The following is a 9,844-nucleotide window of genomic DNA, read 5'->3' as shown; positions in this document are numbered from 1 at the left end:
GCCGGTGTCGGACACGAGGGGTTAACAAGCCAAAACCACTTATGGCACCGACCAATTTGACATTCCCAGGCAAGCTGGAAAACTGCATTGCTGTCGCCTTAAAAAGCATATCTCGAGTTTCACAACTCGGAAACTGATTCCGTAAATTTTTACTGAATTTAGACTCATATATCCATCCATGGATTTATTTCTAGAATTTTTGATCAGGCCAATTGGTACAGTTTATTAGTTAAAGTCACCCATGTTACAGGGGTCGACTACACTGACCTTCGCGTGTTACAACTTTAATATCTCTCTGTACACGGTTTCAATACTGATGCCGTTTGTTTCTAATGAAACCAGACTCAAAAACGAATCTGCACATATAAGGAATGACTTCTAATTCATTCTGAATAATTTATGGTAAATTTTCAAAGTCGCGATAGGGGACCCAGAAACCGTTCTGGCCCTGTCTCACGAGAACTTTAATATCTCTCGGTATACTGTTCATATGATCGTTTCGTTACTTTCATATGAAAATAGACTCGTCAAGGTTCGATCACATAATTTATTCACTATTTAACACCGTTCCTACAAATTTTGGTGATTTTCCACATCCACGTCACTGCAGCTGGCAGCATCTGTTTTTAAGGTAGGCTTTACCTATATTGTAGTTCCCATGAACCAACTATAGTCTAGTCATACTTAGGTCCACATATGATCATATTTAGCCATTCCAATGGCTGATCATGTGACCAACTCTCTCATTCCAAACCATAATCACATCATGAAACCAAATATAATTACAAACCACAAATGGTCTAATTCCATACTCCACTATTACGAACCATTTTCGCATGGCCGTACACATATACATCACAAGTACTTAAAACAACTCAAGGTAGTCCTATACATGCCATATCCAAAACTCAACTAAAGGAGTACCAAAAGGGCTTTGATAGTGTGGTTGACTTCAACTTCTATGATCCCGAATCCGATCGCTAACGAGCAAAATCTATAAACAGAGAAACAAAGAAACGGAGTAAGCAATTTATGCTTAGTAAGTTTCGAGCCATAATATACACACAACCAAAGCATAGCATTCAAGTAGCTAAACAATAATTCATATGCACAATTTCTCAAAGACATGCTTACTTCACAATCCCAACTCTTATATTCATACACAAATAACGGCCTAGTTAATGCCGATAGCTCATTTATCATTAGAGCGAATATTCATACGCACTTACTCATAGTGTGCAAAGCACACACAAAACATACCTTGTTGTTGGGAATTTCACAAGTGCATTAACTGAAAATTTTCCAGCAGCTTATAAATTTCAAATCACATACCTTCGAGTTTATCCGGATATAGCTACTGTTCAAAACACCTTCGGGACATAGCCCGGTTATGGTAACCCGCACAAACGCCTTCGGACTTAACCCGGATATCACAACTCGCACAATTGCCTTGGGCTTAGCCCGATATCACAATTCACACAATTGCCTTGGGCTTAGCCCGATATCACAATCGCACATTCATTCACATCTTTGTTTCAATTTCATAACAAACTTTTATGCACATTTTACTTAATCAAAATATCATTTCGCTCAATGGCCATATACAAGGGCACAATTTCGATTGCTTATTACTTCATTCAATCGAATCAAAATCTAAGTTTCGATACTCGAAAACTTACCTCGGATGTTGTCGAGCGATTCGATGGCTATTCGACTACTTTTTCCTTCCCTTTATCGGATTTGGTCCCCTTTGCTCTTGAGCTTAATTTAACAAATAATTTGATTCAATCATTTGAGTATCGAAAAGAAGAACTCAAGGCACTTAGCCCACATATATTCACTAGACATTAAAGTCACATAAGTACGGAATTCATGAATCGACTCAACACACAAAGCCTTCAACATGCTTACTCATGGCCGAACAACACAACCTCTTAGGCACTCATTCATGGCCGATTATGCATGTTGATGTTGAGGCCAATTACATGTTTAACACCACACATGAATGGCACACATTTTACTAGCTAATGCTTTACATATTGTAGCTCAATACTTATAATATAGCATCAAGCACTCATATGGCCGATTATACTTAGTCATACTTGCACCAATCAACAATAAATTCCAAGATTTTCACATCATATGAGTACTAGGCCGAATGTACTTGCAATTTCACAACCATTCTTCAACATTTTCTTCTTTAAACAAACATATTTATCACTTACTTCATAACCAAAACATCATGTGCAAACATATACACACATATAGGTGCAAGGTCAATTCTCAAGGTGTTCACAACCATCTAAAACACAAATTTTTACCAATCAAGTAACAAGCATAAATCATGCTCATAAATGCATCATGGCCGAATACATCACATTCATACCCCTTTCAACTTCGGTCACAGTTAAACAAAGAACTCAATGTCCTACTTAAGAATACTAAAAAGAAATTTCAAGAGTAGTCAATCCTTCATTACATGCATCATCAACAAGCTTCACATTTAGCATGCAATGGCTTTAACACAATATCAACCTTGGCCAAACACCATTTTCATGGCATAACAAGGATTTGAACCATGGCTAACATGCACATCAAGTTAGCAACCAAAACAAGCATGAATCTCATGACACAACCTCAAACATACCTTAATCTTGATGCAAGTATGACCAAATCTCCTTCTAGTTCTCTTCCAAGCCAAGCATGAAGCAAAACTCCTATATTCTCCCTTAGTATTTTCGGGCAAGAAGGAAAGAACAAGGATGAACAAATTTTTTTCTTGTTTTTCTTTCACATACACGGCAATGAGGGGGGAATGCCACACTCACACACATTTTTTTCTCTTCTCTTCCCACAACTTAATTATTAAATCATTTCCTCATCATCCATTAACAAAACATGTTTCAACATGTTTTCTTTGCCCATAACCCTTGTCATGGCGGCCACTAAGCTTCCTTTTGGGGAAATTTGACATGCAAATCCTTATTTTTGCATGCATGATTAACTAGTCATCACACATTTCCCCATCATACTTTCAAAGTTTACTACTAGGTCCTTTCTAGTGAAATTCACCTTTATAACACTAAATCGAATCATCAAAAATGCCACACACAAATTAACACATATCATAGGCATCAAAATAAATTTTAAATTATTTTTATGCCTCGATTTTGTGGTCCCGAAACCACATCCCGACTAGGGTCAATTTTGGGCTGTCACAGGTTAAAGGAGGCAGCGGATCGACAAAAGTCTTATGACGATCTGAAGCGTAAGGATATTGAATATGCAGTTGTAGACATGGTCTTTTTGAAAGTTTCGCCTTGGAAGAAGATATTGAGATTTGGTAAGAAGGGTAAGTTGAGTCTACGATTTATTGGGCCTTATCGAATTATTAAGCGGATAGGGTTGGTGGCTTACCAACTAGAGTTACCTCCAGAGCTGGATCATATTCACGACGTTTTTCATGTGTCCATGCTAAGGCGATATCGTTTGGACCCAACTCATATCGTGCCAATTGCAGAAATCGAAGTACAGTCGGATTTGACTTTCGAAGAGGAACCTGTGCAAATACTTGATCGCGACGTCAAGTTGTTGAGAAGGAAGTCAATCCCATTAGTGAAGGTACTTTGGAGGAACCATGGCAAGGAAGAAACTACTTGGGAGATCGAAGAGGCGATGCGTCAGCAGTACCCTCAACTGTTTGGATCAGGTAAATTTCGAGGCCGAAATTTCGCGTAGACTAGTAACATCCTGATTTTTGGGTTTTTCGTGATTCTCGATATTTTGGTAAAGTTTTTAAAATTTGGTATTTGGTTGTGGAATTCATAATTTGAGTAGGTAAATGGGCTTATGGAAGGCCCATGTGCTGGCCAAAACCCGATTGAATTTTTGAATTTTGGACTTAAGAGGTTAGGGGCTTTGGATAGGTGGTCTTATTAAAATTTGTGGGTGAAATGTAACATAAAAGATCCTCTGGTAAAGTGGCTAAGTGACGCCACTAGGGCGCTATAAAGGTGGCGTGTAAGTGTTGGGGGAAGACCTGGGTTCGATTCCTTATGATGGCAAAGGTAATGTTATTTTTATGCTTGTGCATGTTAGAGTTTAAAGCTGGATGGAACTCCGTGGGAGAGAGTTTGAATCAGTCAAATGCATGAATTAAGGAGGGATAAGGGGAGAGATTTTAGGGAATTGACAGAAGGATAGAACTTAGACGAATTGATGGAATTAGAGAGGGGATTTCGACAGAGGGGTTTTAGTTAGGGATTTTCAGCAATAGGAATTAGGGTGTGCCATTTTCTCCTTTTGGTGTAGTCTTTTTTCTTTCTTTTCTTTTTCAGCCGAATCTACCTTCCTCCCATTCATCTTTTCTTTTTTCTTTCTTTTCCAAAACCAGCCCACTACTCCCCTTCGTTCAACTATTGTTTTTCTTACCACCACTACTGCCGAAATACCGCAAAAGCCGAAATATGTGAATCTAGGTGGTGCCGATTTCTTGTTGACCAGCAAACCTCTTTTTTTTCACTTTTTGGTGGCCAATCCTTTTATCTTTTAAGCATAAATGGATTCAAGAAGAGAGACTGTGGTAAGTGTTCGAACTCTAAACGATTCCTATAGTAACTGTTGACAAAAGCCGAAACTCCTATAGTTTAGGGGATGGCCGAATGTGGGTATAGACTTTATTGGGTTTTTCTTTTAATCTTTTCATGGTTTGTTTAGTGGAGGAGCAGCAAGGCGTAGGGTCAACTTGGATTAGTTTGGATCATCGGAGTGGCTAGAGCTAGTCATCAATTTCGACAAAGGTAAGGTTTTTAAGGCCATTATGGAGGGTGGCCGAATGTGTAAGAGTTGATATTAGATGGTTCTCGATTTGGTTCAATTATTGTGAGCTGATCTATTAACGGTTGATTATAGGAGAAATTGTGTAGGAGATCTCGTCGAGGAATATCGCAAAACAGGTGTGTAACGAACCCTTTTTCATAGCTTAAAACGATAAATGCCGAAAAGCTAAAATGTCGAAATTCTGGCATTTCGAGGACTTGTGAGCAAGCGAACACTCATTGGTTAGTTAGATTTGCCGGGTTGATGATCGGGAACGTTGGAAAAGGTAAGGGCATGATTTTGGCATTCACGGTAAGTTGGGCCTCGAGGGGCCAAAATCGGGCCTAATGGGCTTCTGGGCCCATTTGGGTAGAAATGATAGAAAATGGAATTTGGAAGAGTTGCATGCTAACACGGTTGGTACTGTTGTAAAGTTTGAGTTAAGTGGGCTTAGTGGGCTAAGTCGGCATTTGTAAGGCCCATTAGGGGTTTTTGGTCCAATAACTCGGTTGCGCTAAAAATGGGCCACAATCGCTGTTTAAAACATAAGAATGGTTAGTAACTAATAATGAACATGGAAAACCCTAATATTTGGTAAATTTATGAAATTACCTTTATAATATGAAAATGACTGTTTTGCCCCTAGGTAAAAATGACCATTATACCCCTAGGGTTTAACTATAAATTTGATACGTGGGATATGATATACATGAATGATATGATACGCACATGATATGTATGAAATGCACATGATGTAATCATAAATGCATTTGGTTGGGTTTTTATATGGATGGAGGAAGTGCAAAAGGGCTATGCCCCAGTTTATTGAAAGGGGCTTATGGCCCAGTTTACCAAAAAGGGCTTATGCCCTAGTTTATTGAAAAGGGCTTATGCCCCAGTTTATCGAAATGGGCTTTGCCCCAATTATTAAAAGAGGCTAGGCCTCCAGATATATGATAAAGCAGCTAGGCTGCCAGTGGTGTGTTGGTTGGGTGGGTTGAGTTATTCCCCACATGGTGTGTTGGTTGGTACTGGTGGAGAGTAGCGGATGGTGGGTCAAGTAGTCTCCCCAATTGGGCTTGCATTCATTCTTTCATTGACATTACTCATGATAATAAAATGGGCCTACGGGCCATACAGTAAAGGCTTCGGCCCGGTGTTATGAAATATGAAATATGAAAAAGCTTCGACCCAGTATATGTTGAGATTGGATTTGGGCTTAGGCCAAAGAGTGATATTGTTTTGGGCTCGAAAGGGCTTGTTGCACATGAGTTTCCAAACTCACCCCCTTTCCTTAACCTTGCAGGTGAGCCTTGATTTGGGGACTTGGGGTCGGAGGGGATTCAGAGTGGCCACGGTGGTCGCCTTTGGGCTTTTGAATAAGTGTTTGGTTTTCATTAAGTTTGCTTTATTTATTATTTATTTTTGGGTTGTAATAAGGCCATTTTCACTTGATTTTCTTTCTTTTCTGGGATTATTTTATTTTTAATAACTTTAATCTGTTTGTTAATAAATGGGCTAGACTTAGGTCGTGTTTTCAAAATGATAATTGTTTTCAAAATAGCACCACGCCACGATTATCAGATTTATCAAAGATTTCAACTTAAATAAATTACAACTCGATTTAACCAAGTGTGGCAATGGTTGTGGGCATGTTTAGGATTGGATCCATTCGAAGAGCTTGGTACTTAAGCAGCCTTCATGGCTCACCACCTCTGTTACGGATTCCTACCTGGTTCCCAGCTTCCATTCACTTTGTTAGCTTAACAAAAGTCGGTTTTTAAAGCACTAAAACGAAACATGGATTTTTAAATTCAATGTGGCACGTCAGATTCGGCCATAACGTCTGGGCCGAGTTTGGGGTGTTACATTCAAAGAGAAATCATCAAACATGCAATGTAATCCCATCCAAATTATCCATCCTCTACACACCAGCTCCATCCCCCATCACACCATGTGAGGATATAAATATTGACCCATCCAACCCACACACCATTGGTAGCCCGGTTGCGGAACTACCTTCATTTACATATTGTGCTTTAAAAGCCGTTGGTGGATCCATGATTGTCAAGTAACCATACGATCCTCATATACTTCCTCCGTTCCATAATTCCCAACCCATATGCAACCTAAACAGAATATCATATGTATGCATGTCACATCCATAAAACTTACATTTAACACTTAGGGGTATTTTGGTCATTTTCGCCCTTAGGGGCATTTCGATAATTTTCTCTCTATTACGGTTTTCACTTACCTTGGCCCGTTAACAAATCCTGTGAACTAAGATGAATGAATACTATGCACCAGGTAGGATTCCAGAGAAGAGGAGGTGAGTCATTAAGACCACTTAAGGACCAAGCTCTCCCTAGATCCAATCCCAGACATGCATATACCCGTTGCCACACCTTAACCCTTTGACTTGTCCATGGTCGTAATATATTAATTAAGTCTTATGTGGATATCATATACTAGGCCCAAAACCCCTTACAAAGCCCAAACAATTTCACATACCTGTATCTGGCCCATTAAGCCCAATCATATTCATATGGCCCATTAGGCCCAAATCACCTGTATATGGCCCATTAGGCCCAAATCGCATTTATATATCCCATTAGGCCCAGTCACATTCATAATCATGCTCACATACAAGTTCCTATCACATAGCATCAACATTTAGTTTTTGCCTATTATAGGCCTAACAGCCTATCGGGCCCATTTAGCCCATTTCGGCCCATATGGCCAAATCACAACCCAAGTCTACGGAATCGCCTGTGGGCCTCAGGCAACCTATCGGTCTCCCCCTTACGAGTGTTCACGCACTCGCAAGACTACCGTAGACAAACTTTCGGCTTTTCAGCATTTCGGCTTTTTGGCATTTCGACTTAGACCGATACATAATGTGTGTGCAGTGTATGTACACACCTGGTAAGCAAGCGTGCTGTGATTCCCTTAGTCCAAACCTACAAACAATATCAACCTTCCATTAATCGCATGCTTAATACATATCCTTACTAAAACCGAAACCTTACATTAACCTTACCTTGCGCGATCAGCCCTTTCTTAAATCATTAACCATGATCAACTCCTAGATCAAAACCGCAAACACCTAAAGAGCAATTCGGCAGAGAGCTAAGATCTGAGATCCGATACTAATTCTACTAGATTCGGTCAAAGAGTATTCAACCTTTGGGAAATTCAGCTTTTTGGCTTTTCAAACTTAGTATGGTGAATAAGGTTTATTTGGTACATATTGAAGAAAAAGAGTAGAAGAAGAAATCGACTAAGTGAAACAAAGAAAATTGTGTAGAGAAGAATAGAAATCGGTAGGAAGAAAAGAAAGAAAAACAAAAGGGTTTTCAGTTTTTGGAGAAAGGGGTTTCTGGCAACAAGGTGAAGAAGAATTTCGGCAGTAGCCTAGCAACCCTGTATTCGCCCCATATTTATAGCCCTTATAGCTAAATTTTCCATGCCCAATTCCCAATTCAGCTCCGTCACTTCTCCCTTCTCATCTCTTCATTTTTCTCCCTGATAACCCCTTGATCCTTTCCTTAATTTTCTCTTCTAAACACTCCCCTTAGAGTCCATCTTCACGCCACTTCCATCATTCTAGAAGGCCAAAATTAAACTTCTAAAACACAAAACTAGGATTCGAACCTTGGCCCTCCTTGCTAGCTACTAATGCCACCTTCCTGCACTCTAAGTGGTGTCACTTAGCCACTCTTCCACAAGGCTTTTTGATGTTATTTTTCCCCTATTTTTATTTAAAAGCCCACCTACTTGCCAACCCTGATTCTTTTAATAATTAAACTATAAATTCATTTATTCCTAGGTTCAAACTCAAACCTTAATTAAGACCTACTATAATTATCACATGGCTAGGAACATAAAACACAATTTTTATCAAAACCGAAAATAAAGAAAGTTTGAGATTTCAGGGATTTTTGGGTTTCGGGATTTTTGGGGCGTTACATTAGACCTGCTGTAGCTGGAAATACTTTTGAACTAAAAACTAACACTATTCAAATGATATAGCAATTTGTTCAGTTTGATGGTTTGTAGGATGAGGATCCCAATGCTCACTTAGCAAACTTCTTAGAACTATGCGATACATTTAAAATTAATGGTGTTTTTGATGATTTCATTCATCTTCGGTTATTCCCTTTTTCATTGAGAAACAAAGCTAAACAGTGGTTGAACTCATTACCACGATAGTCAATCACTACTTGGGAACAAATGACCAAAAAAATTCTATTAAAATATTTTTCGCCGGCTAAAACGACTAAATTACATAATGATATCTCTTCCTTTGTGCAGATGGACTTAGAAACTATTTACGATGCATGGAAGAGATATAAAGACTTACTGAGAAGGTACCCTCACCATGGGTTACCGCTTTGGCTACAGGTTCAAACGTTCCATAATGGCCTGAATCCTTCGACTCGACAAATGGTTGACGCAGCTGCTGGCGGAACCATCGAAAATAAAACACCTGAAGATGCCTATGAGTTTATAGAGGAGATGTGAATAACTATCAGTGGCAAGTCATGAGGAGTAAGCCAACTAAAACAACAGGCGTTTATAACGTACATCCAGTAATGAGGTGCGAGACGAATGGAGGAGGAGCATGCACAGAGTATCAACCCTTCAACCCTGGCATCGAGGAGGAACAAGTCCAATATATGGGTAACAATACTCTCGATCCTAAAATAACCCATATAGTAACATTTACAATGCAGGTTGGAGGAACCACCCCAATTTCTCGTGGAGAGGTCAAGAAAATCAAAGACCACAACATCCTCCGGGTTTTCAACAACCACCCTATCAACAGGAAAAGAAGCCGAACCTTGAAGAGATGCTCTCAAAGTTTATATCAGTGTCAGAAACCCGTTTTCAGAACACCGAGATAGCACTTAAAAATCAACAAGCGTCGATCCAAGGGCTCGAAACTCAGATAGGCCAGCTTTCCAAACTAATCTCTGAACGACCAAAAGGTAGCTTGCCAAGTAATACTGAACCTAACCCA

At 39.4% G+C, this 9,844-nt stretch overlaps 1 non-coding gene across 1 annotated transcript; it reads right to left on the bottom strand.

The window, feature by feature from the left end:
• Window positions 1-9,103: 9,103 nt before the first annotated feature.
• On the bottom strand, window positions 9,104-9,209 carry LOC128281477 (small nucleolar RNA R71). Its single transcript, XR_008271695.1, has one exon. It is a non-coding gene; the product is annotated as a small nucleolar RNA R71 (small nucleolar RNA).
• Between the last annotated feature and the right edge of the window lie 635 nt (window positions 9,210-9,844).

The sequence above is a fragment of the Gossypium arboreum genome, chromosome 1 (genome assembly GCF_025698485.1).
Source record: "Gossypium arboreum isolate Shixiya-1 chromosome 1, ASM2569848v2, whole genome shotgun sequence".
NCBI lineage: Eukaryota > Viridiplantae > Streptophyta > Magnoliopsida > Malvales > Malvaceae > Gossypium > Gossypium arboreum.
The sequence above is the reverse complement of the archived record's forward strand: the minus strand, read 5'-3'. Positions and strand labels throughout refer to the sequence as shown.